Below are 16,068 nucleotides of genomic sequence, written 5' to 3'. Positions count from 1 at the left end.
ATAAACCCTCGGAACTAATTAAGTGCCGATCAATATTAGGGAAGTTAAAGTCACCCATGATAACAACCCTGTTATTTTTGCACCTTTCCAAAATCTGCCTCCCAATCTACTCCTCGGTATCTCTGCTGCTACCAGGCGGCCTATAGAATACCCCCAGTAGAGTAAGTGCTCCCTTCCTGTTCCTGATTTCCACCCACACTGACTCAAAAGAGGATCCTGCTACATCACCCACCCTTTCTGTAGCTGTAATAGTATCCCTGACCAGTAATGCCACGCCTCCTCCCCCCCCCCCCCATCCCTTTTAAAGCACTGAAATCCAGGAATATTGAGAATCCATTCCTGCCCTGGTGCCAGCCAAGTCTCTGTAATGGCCACTACATCATAATTCCATGTATGTATCCAAGCTCTCAGTTCATCAACTTTGCTCCTGATGCTTCTTGTATTGAAGTACACACACTTTAGCCCTTCTACCTTACTACCTTTACACCCTTTATTCTGCATCTCTTTCCGCAAAGCTTCTCTATATGTTAGATCTGGCTTTACTCCATGCACTTCTTTCACTGCTCTATGGCTCTGAGTCCCAACCCCTTGCAAATTATTTTAAACCTTCCCGAGCCATGCTAGCAAACCTACCTACAAGGATATTGCTCCCCTCGAGTTCATGTGCAATCCATCCAATCTGTACAGGTCCCACATTCTCCAGAATAGATCTCAATGATCCAAAATTCTAAAACCCTCCTCCCTGCACCAACTCCTCAGCCACGCATTCAACAGCCATCTCCTCCAATTCTTACCATCACTATCACGTAGCACTGGCAGCAATTCTGAGAACGCTACCCTTGAGGTCCTGTTCTTCAGCCTTCTGCCTAGTTTCCGAAACTTACACTTCAGTACCACATCCGCCTTCCTGCCTATGTTCTGCCTATGACGGCAAACTTATTATGTAGGGGAATGGCTAAGGGGTGCTCTCCACTACCTGTCTAATCACATTCGCCATCCCCCCTCTGACTGTCACTCAATGACCTGCTTCCGGCAGCCTAGGTGTCACTACCTCCCTGTAGTTCTCATCTATGACTCTCTCATTTTCCCTTATGAGTTGAATGTCATCCCGCTGCTGCTCCAGATTCCTCACACGGTCTTCCAGATCTCCCAGCCGCATGCAGTTCTGGCAGATGTGACTCTGCGGGTGAGGGGAGTTCCCCCAAGTCTGCCACATCTCACAGGAGAGGCACATCACCGTCTCAGGAGCCATTGTACAGACTAACTGGGAAGAAACTCGTCCTCCCCCTCTTCTCGTCAATGCTTCTCGAGTCAAAGCCTCAAAGCTCTACTCCTTCACTGGCCTACTCACTCACTGGCTGTCAACATCCTTTTACCCTTGCAGTTTCTTACCTCAACCCACAAGGATACAGCATCTTCCAATCCTCTGGCTTTCTACTGATTTGTTGCCATTCTTTACCAGTACAGCCACTCCAACTCCTCTGCCTACCTTTCTATTCTCCAACATAACGTGTAACCTTGGACATTCCTCCCAACTACAAGCATCTTTCAGCCTCGATCCAGTGATGGCCACAACAATACACCTGGGAATCTGTAGCATTGTAACAAGATCATTCCCCCCTATTTCTTATACTATGCACATTTAGAAAAAATCCTTGAGTACCATGTGACGTATCTAGCTTAAAACATTTCAAAAGAAGTGGCACGATCTTTTTCTTAATATAACTACAATCAAGCGCTTCTCTCCGCTGTAAGTCATCTCCATAATTGCCAAGGTCCTTTTCACTGGTGAATACTGATGCAAAGTATTCACCAAGTATTGACACAATCTCCTCCAGCTCCGTGTACATGTTTCACTATCGCTGTTGATTGGTCCTATTTATACCGGCTCATTCTCTTGTTTTTCACGTAACTGTAGAATTCCTTGGGGCTTTCCTTAATCCTTCTCAGCAAGGCCTTCTCATGGCCTGTTCTAGCTCCTAATTTCACGAGCTCCTTCCTGGCACCCTTGTAATTATTTACAGTTCTTACAGTCTCCAGTTCTTGACACTTTGTTAAGCTTTTCTGATCTTCTTAACTAGATTTTCTACATCCTTTGTAGACCGTAGTTCTTCTACCCTACCATCCTTTCCGTGCCTCAAAGGAACATAGCTATACAGAAGGCCATGCAAAAGTTCCCAGAACATTTGTTACATGTCTTCTCTGCATTTCCCTGATAGCATCTCCTCCCAATTTATTTTACCAAGTTCCTGCCTAACTGCATAATATTTCTTCCTTCCCCAATTAAATGTTTCCCTAAATTGTCTATACCTATCCTTTTCCAGCGCCATGGTAAAGGAAATTGAGTTGTGATTACTACCTCCAAAATGCTCTCCCACCTAGAGAGCTGACACCTGACCATGTTCATTTCCGAAAATCAGATCAGGTACAGCCGTTCCTCTAGTTGGACTATCTACATATTTTGTCAGAAACCCTTCCTGACCACAGCTAACAAAATCAACCCGGTATAAAGCCCTTGTTCTCAGGAGATGACAATCAATATTAGGAGAGTTAAAATCACCATTCGCATCAACCCTATTATTACCGCACCATTCCATAAACTACCTCCCTATCTGCTCCTTGATGACTCTGTGTCTATGGGGCGGGGGGGGGAATGGTTGTAGAAAAAAGAAACACCCAGTAAAGTTATTACCCCCTTCCTGTTTCTGGCTGCGACCCACAATGACTCAATAGGTAAATTCCATGACTTCTCCTTTTCTGCAGTCGTGATACTATCCTTGATTATCAGTGCCTCTCCCCTACCTGTGTTTTCTGAAAACGTCTAAAGCCTGGCAGCAGCCATTCATGCCCCTGGGACATCCAAGTCACTCTCATGTCCACAACATCATAGTTCCATGTATTGATCAACACTCTAAGGTCATCCGCCTTGCATATTATACACCTTGCATTAAAATGGAAACATCTCAAACCACCTGGATGAGTGTTTCTTTGCTCTATCATTTGCCTATCCTTTCTCATAAAGACCCTACATGCTGTCTCTATTTGTGCACCAACCGCCTCATCCTCTGCCTCTTCACTTCGCTTCTCACCCCCTTGAGTTTTCAGTTTGTGTAGCCGATGAAGATGATATGGATCTGATGGTGCTTTATCCAAAAATAGTGATCAGCCACCCATAATACAGCAAACCTGCAAGAATACTATTCTGTAATAAAACTGCGGCTGCTTGAGGTGGAACGAATTGGGGAGTAGTAATCTCGATATATACTTTTATAAAAATAATTTTGAAACTTCCAATCTTATTATCCGACTTCAATATAATATGACAACTGCCAAACTGATTTATGAAAACCACAGCGCCCAAATCTCACTTTACAGTCCAATGTGACTGTGATTCCACTTTCAAGAAATTATGGATCTGCATTCCCAGATGACTCGTTCTACCGCACTCCTCGTTGTCCTGCGTTCACTGAGTTAGTCCTACCCCGGTTTCCCTCCAAAATTGTAACACTGCATCGTATTCTGCAATAAATTCAATCTGTCATTGTCAGACCATTTTTTTCCAGGTGCTCTAGATTCCTCTGCAAACTTCGATACCATCCTTCGCTCTCTGCTAAACGTTAATCTGCAAATTTGCAGATCCAGTTACTACATTATCATTCAGATCGTTGATTTATATACGGGAAACAACAGCGTATCCACCCAATTCCTGCTGTGCAACACTAACCACAGGCCTCTAGTCAGAGAGACAACCACCTAATGCCATTTTCTGCCTTCTCTCTCCAATTTATTACCTCATCCTAAATGTCAAGAGATTTAACTCCCTTGATTAACTCACATGCAAACTTTATCAATCGCTATGAATTGCATGGAGTAAAGCCAGATCTAACATATAGAGAGGCTTTGAGGAAAGAGAAGCAGATTAAAGGGTGTAAAGGTAGTAAGGTAGAAGGGCTAAAGTGTGTGTACTTCAATGCAAGAAGCATCTGGAGCAAAGGTGATGAACTGACAGCTTGGATACATACATGGAATTATGATGTAGTGGCCATTACGGAGACTTGGCAGGCACCAGGGCAAGAATGGATTTTCAATATTCCTGGATTTCAGTGCTGTAAAAGGGATAGAGAAGGGGGGGGGGAACAGAGGAGGAGGGTTGGCATTACTGTTCAGGGATATTATTACAGCTGCAGAAAGGGTGGGTAATGTAGCAGGATCCTCTTTTGAATCAGTATGGGTGGAAGTCAGGAACAGGAAGGGAGCAGTTAATCTACTGGGGGCATTCTATAGGCCCCCTAGTAGCAGCAGAGATACGGAGGAGCAGATTGGGAGGCAGATTTTGGAAAGGTGCAAAAATAACAGGGTTGTTGACATGGGTGGCATTAACTTCTCTAGTATTGATTGGCACTCGATTAGTTCCAAGTGTTTATATGGGGCAGAGTTTGTTAAGTGTGCCCAGGATGGATTCCTGTCACAGTATCCTGACAGACCGACTAGGGGAATGCCATACTAGATCTAGTATTAGGTAACGAACAGGGTTAGGTCACAGATCTATCAGTGGGGTGAGCATTTGGGGGACAGTCATCACCACTCCCTGGCCTTTAGCATTATCATGGAAAAGGATAGAATCAGAAAGAACAGGATAATTTTTAATTGAGGAAAGGCAAATTATGAGGCTATGAGGCTAGAACTTGCGGGAGTGAATTGGGATGGTTTTTGCAGGAAAATATACTATGGACATGTGGTCGATGTTTAAATATCTCTTGCAGGATGTTAGGGATAAATTTGTCCTGGTGAGGAAGATAAAGAATTGTAGGGTGAAGGAACCATGGGTGACATGTGAAGTGGAAAATCTAGTCAGGTGGAAGAAGGCTACGTAAGTGAGGTTTCGAAAGCAAGGATCAGATGGCTCTATTGAGGAATATACGGTAGCAAGAAAGGAGCTTAAGAAGGGGTTAAGAAGAGCAAGAAGGGTGCATGAGAAGGCCTTGGCAAGTAGGGTAAAGGAAAAATTCAAGGCATTCTTCAATTACGTGAAGAACAAAATGATGACAAGAGTGAAGGTATGACCGATTAGAGATAAATGTAGGAAGAAAATGCCTGGAAGCTGCGAAAGTGAACGCGGTCCTCAATGAATACTTGTCTTCGGTATTCACCACTGAGAGGGAACTTGATGATGGTGAGGCAATATGAGTGAGGTTGATGTTCTGGAGCATGTTGACATTAAGGGAGAGGAGGTGTTGGAGTTGATAAAATACATTAGGACAGATAAGTCCCCGGGGCCTGATGGAATATTCCCCAGGCTGCTCCACGAGGCGAGGGAAGAGATTGCTGAACCTCTGGCTAGGATCTTTATGTCCTTTCTGCCCACGGAAATGGTACCGGAGGATTGGAGAGAGTCGAATGTTGTCCCCTTGTTCAAAAAGTTAGTAGGGATAGTCCAGGTAATTATAGTGAGATTTACGTCTGTGGTGGGAAAGCTGTTGGAAAAGATACTTCGAGATAGGATCTATGGGCATTTAGAGAATCATGGTCTGATCAGGAACAGTCAGCATGGCTGTGTGAAGGGTCAGATCATGTCTAACAAGCCTGATAGAGTTCTTTGAAGAGGTGACCAGGCATATAGATGAGGGTAGTGCAGAGGATGTGATCTACATGGATTTTAGTAAGGCATTTGACAAGGTTCCACACGGTAGGCTTATTCAGAAAGACAGAAGGCATGGGATCCAGGGAAGGTTGGCCAGGTGGATTCAGAATTGGCTTGCCTGCAGAAGGCAGAGTGTTGTGATGGAGGGAATACATTCAGATTGAAGTGTTGTGACTGGTGGTTTTCCTCAAGGATCTGTTCTGGGACCTCTGCTTTTCGTGATTTTTATTAACGACCTGGAAGTTGGGTTAGAAGGGTGGGTTGGCAAGTTTGCAGATGACACAAAGGTTGGCGGTGTTGTTGATAGTGTAGAGGATTGTTGAAGATTACAGAGATAAGTCGCAGACGGAGTTCATCCCAGAGAAGTGTGAGGTGGTACACTTTGGAAGGACAAACTCCAAGGCAGAGTAAAAAGTAAATGGCAGGATACTTGGTAGTGTGGAGGAGCAGAGGGATCTGGGGGTACATGTCCACAGATCCCTGAAAGTTGCCTCACAGGTACATAGGGTAGTTAAGAAAGTTTATGGGGTGTTAGCTTTGATAAGTTGAGGGATAGAGTTTAAGAGACGCGATGCAATTATGCAGATCTATAAAACTTTGGTTAGGCCACACTTGGAATACTGTGTCCAGTTCTGGTAGCCTCACTGTAGAAAAGATATGGAAGCATTGGAAAGTGTACAGAGGAGATTTACCAGGATGCTGACTGGTTTAGAGAGTATGGATTATGACCAGAGATTAAGAGAGCTAGGGCTTTACTCTTTTTAGAGAAGGAGGATGAGAAGAGACATGATAGAGGTGTACAAGATATTCAGAGTGGACAGCCAGCTCCTCTTTCCCAGGGTACCACTGCTTAGTACAAGAGGACATGGCGTTAAGGTAAGGGGAGGGAAGTTCAAGGGGGACATTAGAGGAAGGGTTTTCACTCAGAGAGTGGTTGGTGCGCGGAATGCACTGCCTGAGTCAATGGTGGAGGCAGATACACTAGTGAAGTTTAAGAGACTTCTAGACAGGTAAATGGAGGAATTTAAGGTGCGGGGTTATATGGGAGGCAGGGTTTGAGGATCGGCACAACATTGTGGGCCGTAGGGCCTGGAATGTGCTGTACTATTCTATGTTCTAATAATACAGCTGTATTCAGTAAGAAGCCAGGACTGACGGAACAAGTCAGATACGTATCAGCTGTTGATTTCAAATGAGGTTGGTGTTCTTAATTGTATTTTGTTTTGACTTGTTCTTTCTGCACCTCCCACACCCTGCATACTGCACTGGAATAACACTGCTGTTCCGGGGATATACTCAAGTAATTTAAGTAGGTGTGAGGAAAGAAAAAGAGACTTTGCATTTGGCAAGACAATTGCAGCTTATTATCCCTGTCATTTTGACATTTGTTCATAGTTTGCAATCTCTTAAAATACATTTTATATTCAATATATTTATGCACGCACCTATACTTTTTTTGCAATAGCAACAATTTGAAAGTCGCCAATGACATTTCCTGCACTACAGCTAAACTGTACATCCGGACAAACCAGAATTAATCAAACCACTCATTTTGGTACAGAACTAATACGACAATGCGAATACGTGAAACACACTGATGCACGAATAAATACAGGTCATTTGAACACATTAGTGCACACGGACTCAGATAACCTAAACTCCCTGAAGTACTTAGACGGGAGATCCCCGAACAATTATTGGATATCTGTGATAACGTTTAGCATCACATATGCCCCTTTATATTATTATCTAATCCATTATTTATCAAATCACAAATGATCCTGTCCCTCAGTAGCATCGCATTCTGTTGCTCCTTTCACGGATCATATGATTTTGAAACGCATTTGCTATATTTACTTGTCTGACTTCAATATCTGAATTTTCTTTCACTTCCCTTCCGGTTCAGCAACTTCTTCACTCAACATTCTACCTAAATCAATCCGAAACCTGTGTATCCCTTGTATAGACAACTCATCAGAGATTTACGTCCTTCAGTATTTTGAGAATGTGTCATATTTTGACATATTCCAGCAAACTCCAACATGCATTAGCCCGACTCTGATATTTCAGCAGTTGTAACTCTGAATAATCAACAGTTCTCTAAAGTTCACAAAATTTTCCTCCTCTCACCACCATTTTGCAAACTCACACATCTGAATTCCTTCTGTGCTCACTTAAAGGCTTGATTTCCGCTTTCAAATTCCAGATGTATTTCCTATGATTTCGACGTCTCATAATCAGACCTTGCTTGAAACTCTGCGATAGAGAAGATAAATCTCGTAGCAATGGCTGATTAAATCCATGGTAACAGATTAATCAAGGTTCCCTTACTCTGTCGCACTGCAGGGCACACATGTTCGGCAACCGGTGAAGCAAATTCAATGCGAGATCTGTACGAATTTTGCATTTTCTTGCCCGAAAATTGCATTTTCTTGTCTTGTAAATTCCCTCTGATATCCAAATAAATTATAGAACCTTTTGGACGGTGCTCCAGATGGATTTGAGGGTGTGTAGTGGGGTGTAGGTTTAGTATAAAATGGAAATCCTGATAAAGGGGAATTGATTGTTGCAGCCCACATGAGCAGTTAGCCAAATAAATATTTGTATTAATCTGCATTTCTCGATTTATTATTAATCGCGACATCAATTTAGATATTTCCATTGCGAACTTTTAACAATATTCACCTGAACACAGGACACCAACGCCCGTGATGTCAGAAGAAGAGTGTTTCGTCATGGTGGTCTGGCAGTTTCGAAGGTGCGACTCGTTTCCTTCACATTGAATTTCCGTCACCAACACGGGCCGTTCATTCTCTCCGTACTTTGAGAAGTTGTAAGCCGATATCGTGGAGCCGCAATGCAGTTGTCTGCAGACAACATTTGTTTCATTGATGGTCCAAAGCTTATCATGCAGTCTATGCCAGGTACCATTATGATACACCTCCACTCGGCCATCGCAGCGGCTTCCCCCACCGTTCAGTCTCAACGACCAACTTTCATCTACGATATCGAAAAAAATGGGTAAAAACGTTAATATCAATCCAAAGTATTCTACACATTTTCAGCTATTACCTGCAAAGTATGTTTTACATGTATACATGAATTTCCCACATGTTAGTGAGAATGCGAAAAATTATCTGTAAACGTCAAATGTCCAAATTAGAGCTATCACAACTATTTCTGTAGTTTAATGCAGAAAAAAAAAGGACTGAAGACATGTAGCAGACTGGTTAAACTTTGACTGTACTGATAAATGCTGAATGTATTACACATTCTAATACCTCACCGACTCGTCTTTGTTGACGTGGGAGGGTCTTTCTGAAGTTTCTTTACTTTGTTACCTAAAGCAGAGTAAGGCGTCCCAGAAGGGATTTGCTACTTCTCCCTGTTTTGTGCTGGGATGGTTGGGGGGTGGGTTATGTAAAGATTAAAGTATGCCACGGATTTTCTTTTTGAAACGAAGTGGAATAAGATGTGAATCGATAGAGATGTACAGGATAACAAGAGCATTCTGTTGAATCGATGGACAGATAATTTTCACATTGGATGAAATGGCGAATACAAGCAGGCCAAATTTTAACTTGGTTTGATGAACGCGGGACTGGCAGAGTAAAATCCTTGCCGCATAGAGCGGCGTGTACGTCGAACGGCCGGCTACTGCTGTTGATAGATGCCGATACATCAGCGACATTTAAGAAACTCTTAAATAGGCACATGGATTATTTTAAAAAATGGACGTTTGTGCAGCAAGGAAGGATTAGACTGATTTTAGAGTGATGAGGCGGACAGCACACACAGAACTTGAACCACCATCGGGAGCTGCGGGCTGAAGCGCGGCCCGCTCTGGGCGGACCTTCCGGGGACAGTCTGACGTCACGTCTGCCCCGCTGGTCGCAGGGACCCACGGGAGGGGAAATTTTAAGCGCGCGATTTTGAAGCAGTAAAGCAATTCCGAGTTCAGCTGTCTGCCTCCGTGTGTTCCTTTCGTAGCTCTTTGCGTGCCACTATAGTAGGTAAAAAAAAACGTCGGGAAATATCGTGGGCCGATGGGAGAGTGCCGGGCCGCAGTGTTTTATGTTCTACGAAACAATATCGGATTTTCTTCCTGCTCAGCCTGTTCAAATGCGGTCCTTACTTTCGTATTACCTCTCGTCACCTTTTAAAATCTATCACAGGAGTAACCCTGCGCAAGTATTACTCCTCTACATTTGCGGAGTTTTACATCGTGCCATTGCTACTATCCTGCCATATCAATTGTCATCATCCTTCTTCCTTTTATGCAATTATTCTTTAAATATCAGAAAATATTCACTCTGTACTAAAGTTTTATATGTTTAATATAAAGGAAATAGCCTCGTGTAATATCATCGGGAAACAATGGAACGCCAACCATCTGCTTCAAAACAATCATGCATGGTCACCACTAAACGGCAGATATGTTCAATTGGTGAAAAGGTCACCGTTATCAATATCTCTACCAGCAAAAAACAGTTTGGTTCAGTTATGCTTTCACTGTGACTCACTAGTGCAGATGAGACTGGCGTCATTCCCATGTGAACAGCTTATCTGACCCCAAGCTGAGACTGGACAATCGGCTAATCGGGACTCGTTTCCCAGACAGCGGTAGTTGTCATTCCATATCGGCCCTTTTCCTTCGCCAAAGTAAGCACTCTTGGGAATTTCTTTTACTGCACCGCACTGTAACTGTTCGCAGACCACGCTTGCGTCTTCCAGGCTGAAGTACTCATCACAAAGTGTCCCCCACTTATCTCCATGCAGGACTTCCACACGGCCAGAGCATCTGTTCTCCCCGCGAACCAGTCGTGGTCCATCCTTCCCTGTTTCAGTAATAATTGAAGACAGTTAATTTCTCGCAATAACAAAGTACGGGAAACTAATGCAACAAAGAAATTGTTTCAAGTTTCACATTTGGCATGGCTGGACCGCCTTCCAACTGTGATTGTGCAGTATAAGTGAACGAAAGGTAATGCACTGAATGCAGCCCTGGTTTTCACCTCATTGGCTCTGGATTATCTATTCCCAATACATGAATTTTAATTATTCTAAAATACTGCTGATGTTCCGGCTGGAATCTGGTCCTTTTGGAGGTTTTAATACAATAACGATCATTGCTGCAAACATTAGGCCAAAGCCGTAACAAGAACGGCTGCTTACTTGCATTTTATACAGAATGCTTCCTTTAATTAATGGTCCCTAACATCATGATCTTTGGTATGTATGTATATTATTTTCAACTGAAATTGAAAACCTCGCTGAGCAACACCACATTCCATGGGCAATGCTGATGACCAATCAGTTTCCGGTATGAAGCATTCACTGACCACTTTGCATGCCCACACTGTTCACATTTTCACATTACAATAAAGTAGATAGAGCCCAATCTGTCATGGGTATATTCCTCCACCCTCTCCTAGCTCCCAGCTGAGCATATCTACATGAGCCTGTCGCAGGAAAGCAATACGCATTATCAAGGCTCCGCCATTTATACCATGCTCTCTTCTCGCTGCTGCCATCAGCAAAGTGGTACAAGAAGCTCAGAAGCCAGAGCAACAGATTCAGGTTCTGAACGAAATTCACTTACCCCAGAGGGTAACTGGTTCCCGCAACCTATGAACTCACTTTCAATTACTCTTTGTCTCATGTTCTCGATATTTTTTGATTCATTATTCTTATTTTATTTCCTCAGCTCATGATCGTAAATCCTAGTGTCTGGGCATCGCCAAGTAACACTCGTTTCACAATTGCTAGGAACTTTGGGACTATTCGGGTGGTGTTTAGTATTGTACGTTTCTAGAGCTACACATAAATGTTGACGTGAAGCATAATTGTACATTGATATTACGCTTTGTCTTTGGGGTGATAACAGTTCAATATTGGGACAGCGCATGCCCTATTCATGTTCCAAAGTCTTTCAGCCTGTGGGGATGTCTTCCATGCAGGGCCATACTCTCCCATTGGGTAACCTTTCGTTCAGTAGTGATAAAGTCTTCATTTTTCGGTGTTGTCTTATTTATTTTAAATTCTAAATGTGTACTTCAATGTTCATGGATTTCCCAACAATCGCCTTCTTTGGTTCCTTCTCTGAAACAATTTTTGTTGACTGTGTCTGTGAGGTTACTTCTTAGGAATGACTGCGCCATTGTCAGATAGAATCAGATGTTCTGCCTTTTGTTTATTTGTTGGAAAGCTGTTTGATCCATATTGCTGTAATATTATATTGTGTTTCCATCGTTCTGAGATATGAGCAAGCTCCTCTTTGGGCCATTACAAATAGTCTAAGTATTAAATTCACTGTATTCTCCCCAAGCCTCTTCCCCTGTGATAGATATAGGTACAAAGATCATCAACTGACTTGTCAATCAAAGAGTTAAAATGTACCACAGATGCAAAATTCAATAAAGGCGACGAATGCAGGACTGAATGTGTTGCACTGAAATACGTAAAGTGTTTGGAATAAGCTTGATGTATTTCTGGCACAATTAGAGATTTCCTAGTATGGCATTTGTTAGTATTGAGCTGTAGATGAAAGCAGGTCGAAGTTGGAAGCTTAAATTAAACGAGATAATTTATATTAAAAAGACAGGTAAGAATGCAGTAGTGGCTTTGCAAAGAGAAGCAATTACATCTGGAGAAAGATGTGACATAGGGTTAAATAATGTTGAATCTTTGTGGCTGGACTTTAGAAACGGCAGGGGTAATGGAAAGACATTATGGAATCATATATAGACCTCAGAATAGTAGCAAAGATGTGGGGTTAAGATTTCAAATGGAGCAGGAATGGGCATGTAATAAGTGCAATGTCACAATTCCAATTGGGAACTTCAATACGAAATAGGATTGGGAAAATCTCCTTGGTGTCAGATCACAAGAAAGGGAAATTATTGAATCCCAAGGAGATTATTATTTTGAGCAGATTGTGTTTGGTTATACTCAGATAAAGGCTGTTCTAGATTGGGTGTTGTGCAATAATCTAGATTTTATTGGGGATCTTACTCATAAATAAACCCTGAGGACGCAGTGATCATAATTTGACTGAATACATACTGCAATTTGAGTGGAAGAAGCATAACTTACACTTATCAGTATCGCAATGCAATAAAGGGAATTACAGAAACATAAGAAAGGACCTTACCCAAGTGGATTAGATGGAGTTACTGGCCGGATGACAGCAGAGTATATAAATTTCTGGGAATAGTTCACAAGGCGCAGAATGGATATGTCCCACAGAGAAATTTCTCAAATGGCAGTGGTGTGCAACCGTGGCTGACAAGGAAATTAAGGACTATATAAAAGTCAAGGGAAGGTGAGTCAATGAAGCAAAAGTGAATGGGAAGTTGGTAATTGGTAAGTTTTTAAAATCCAACAAAAGGCAACGTATAAACCATAAGGAGGGGAAAGGGCGAAATACGAGGGCAAACTAGCCAAAAATATAAAGTGGGATATTATTTTCTTCAGTTATATGCAGATAAAATGGGAGGTGAGAGTTAATTTTGGACCACCGGTAAATTATGCTAGTGAGGTAGTGATGGTGGACAATGAAATGGCAGGTAAACGTAATGATTACTTTGCAGCAGTCTTCACTGTGGAATACACAAAAAATGTGCTAGATCTCCGTGAATGTCAGGGAGCAGGATTGAGTGGCATTGTTATTTGAAAGGCAAATGTGTGAGACAAACCGAAAAGCCTTGCAGTAAATAAGCCACCTGACCTAGATGAACTCTACCCCAAAGTTCTGGAAGAGCTTGTTCCTGTCCCGCTGAATTTATATCAGGTCAGGGTGTTCCTGCCCCACGGAACTCATATCTGCATACATCAACTCTGTTTTATACCCACAGTTCAGTCTCTTCCTGTCGATATCATTGATACTGCAATCCCTCTCAATCTTCCCAATGATTTTAAATTCCCTGTCCCGCATCATCTTATTTTCACTCGGGCTGTCCAGTCCCTATGCACCTTTATACCCTATCAGGAAGACCTCAAAGATCTCCTTTTCCTTCTGGACACGAAACCCAAGCGGTTCCACTCCACCACCACTTTACTCAGTCTGGCGAAACTTCTCCTCACACTTAATAATATTTCCTTTGGCTTCTTCCACTTCCTTCTTATAAAGGGTGTAGCTATGGGTACTCCCATGTGTACCAGCTATGCCTGCCTTGTTGTCGGCTACGTCGAATAGTTTACGTTCCAATCCTGCACTTGTGCCGGTTCTCAGCTTTTCCTACGCTACATCGACGACTGCTTTGGTGCTGCTTCCTACACTCATGCGGGCTCATCGACTTCATCAAAATTCCAACTTCCACCTTGCCCTCGAAACTATCTGTTCCATTTCCAACGCCTCTATCTTCTATCTCGATTTCACTGTATCTCTCTCTGGAGGCAGCGCATCTACTGCTGTCTATGATAAACCTATGGACTTTGACAGCTGCTTGGAATATACCTGTTGTAACCCTGTTACTTGTCAAAACACCATCCCCTTCTCTCAATTCCCCTTTCTCTACAGCATTTTCTCTTGTGATTAGTATTAAATTTTAGAATAAAGGAAATTTCCTCCCTTTTAAGGAAATGAGCTTCCTTTCCTCCACTTCACCTACATCTCTTCCATTACACGGAACTCTGCTCACGCTCTACCCTCCAGCCGCCCTACTAGGGAGCGGCTTCTTCTTGGCATCACCTACCAACCCAACAGCTCTGAGTCCAGCACATAATTCTCCAAAAGTTCCGCCATCCCCAGCGAGATCCCACAATCAATCACATTTGTTGCTCCACTGAACACTCCCCCCCATACACACACTTTCTGCTTTCCACAAGGATCGCTTCACTGAGCAGTTTTGATGCATCCGTCAGAAAAAGCCGGATCTCAAATTTTGATTCCACTTCCCATTCCCATTATGATATGGCAATCCATAGGCTCCCTTATTTTTGCCATGTGACCCAGTCAGTATGGAGGAAAGACAATTTATATTCCATCTGGGAAGCTTTGAATCTGATGGCATGAAAACCGATTTCTCGAAATTGCAGTAATGGCAGCCAATCCTTCTGCATTCTCATTTCCATTTTCCCTCTCTCACCATATGTCTTTGCCTGCGCATCGCCTTCCTCTGCAGTTCTTCGTCCCCTTTATTTCCTGTATAGACATCTGTCGTCTTCAATCAGACTCTTCAATTTCCAGCCCTGTGTCTCCTTCTGCAATCAACTTCCCAGCTCTATACTTCATCCCTCCCTTTCCCGTGTTCACCCTGTCACCTTGTTTTTCTCTCTTCCTTCCTTCAACTTTTAAAATCTACTCGATGTCTACTGTTCTCCAGTCTTGCCAAAGGGACTCGGCCTAAAACGTCGACTATATTTTTTTCAGTAGGTATTGGATGGCTGCTGAGTTCTTTCAGCATCTTCTGTGTGTTTTGAAAGAGGTTTCTGAATGGATAGCATCATTCCGGAGGACTGGAAAACTGAAATGTCACTCCACTCTTTAAGTAGACATGAATGCAAAAAGAATGCAAGTCATCGGCCAGTTAGCCTAACGTCAGTGGACGGGAAAGTGTTGGTGTCCTTTTTTAAAGACAGTCTTTCAGGATACTTTGAGACTGATAATAAAATATGTCAAAGTCAACATGGTTTCTGTGAACGGAACTTTTCTCTGACAAATCTGTTAGATTTCTTCGAGGACGTATGAAGAATGGTTGAGAAGGTAGAGCCAGTGCAGGTCATTTACTTGAATATTCAGTAAGCAGTTTATAAGCGTCACATATGAGGCTACTTAAGACAATCTAATCCAATGGCATTGCAGGAAAGAGACTGGCACAGATAGAGGAATTTCTCACAGGGAGAATGGAGCAGGTGGGAGTAAAGGATGCCTTTTCTGGTTGGCTGCCGGCGACTAATGGTGTTCCTCAAGGGTCAGAATACCTTTTCACTTTAATTGTCAATCATTTAGACAATAGAACTGATGGTTTTGTGGCAATATTTGCAGTTGATCCGAAGATACGGGGAGTGGTCGTTCGTACTGAGGAAACAATGCTGTTGCACACGGACGTAGACAATTTGGAAGACTTTACAAATAATGGCAGATAGAAAACAGTCTTGGAAAATGTATAATCTTGCATTTGGGAAAAAAGGGACAGAAGTGCAGAACCGTAGCGGTGCAAAGCAGCTTTGGGGTCCTTGAGCAAGACTCTTAGAAGATTAATTTACAGGTTGAGTCTGTGGTAAAGAAGGAAGATGCACTGGTGGCATTAATTTCAAGGGTAATAGGATGCAAAAAAACAAAAACAAAGAGCCTTTATAGGACACCGGTCAGGCCGCACTTTGAGTATTGTCAACAGGTTTGTGCCCCATATCTCAGAAAGGATGTCGTCTTTGGAGAGAGTCCAGAGGAGCTTCACGGGGATGATTTCGGGAACGAAGTGGTT

This window comes from Hemitrygon akajei, chromosome 1, assembly GCF_048418815.1.
Source record: "Hemitrygon akajei chromosome 1, sHemAka1.3, whole genome shotgun sequence".
NCBI lineage: Eukaryota > Metazoa > Chordata > Chondrichthyes > Myliobatiformes > Dasyatidae > Hemitrygon > Hemitrygon akajei.
This window is presented reverse-complemented; position numbering follows the sequence as displayed.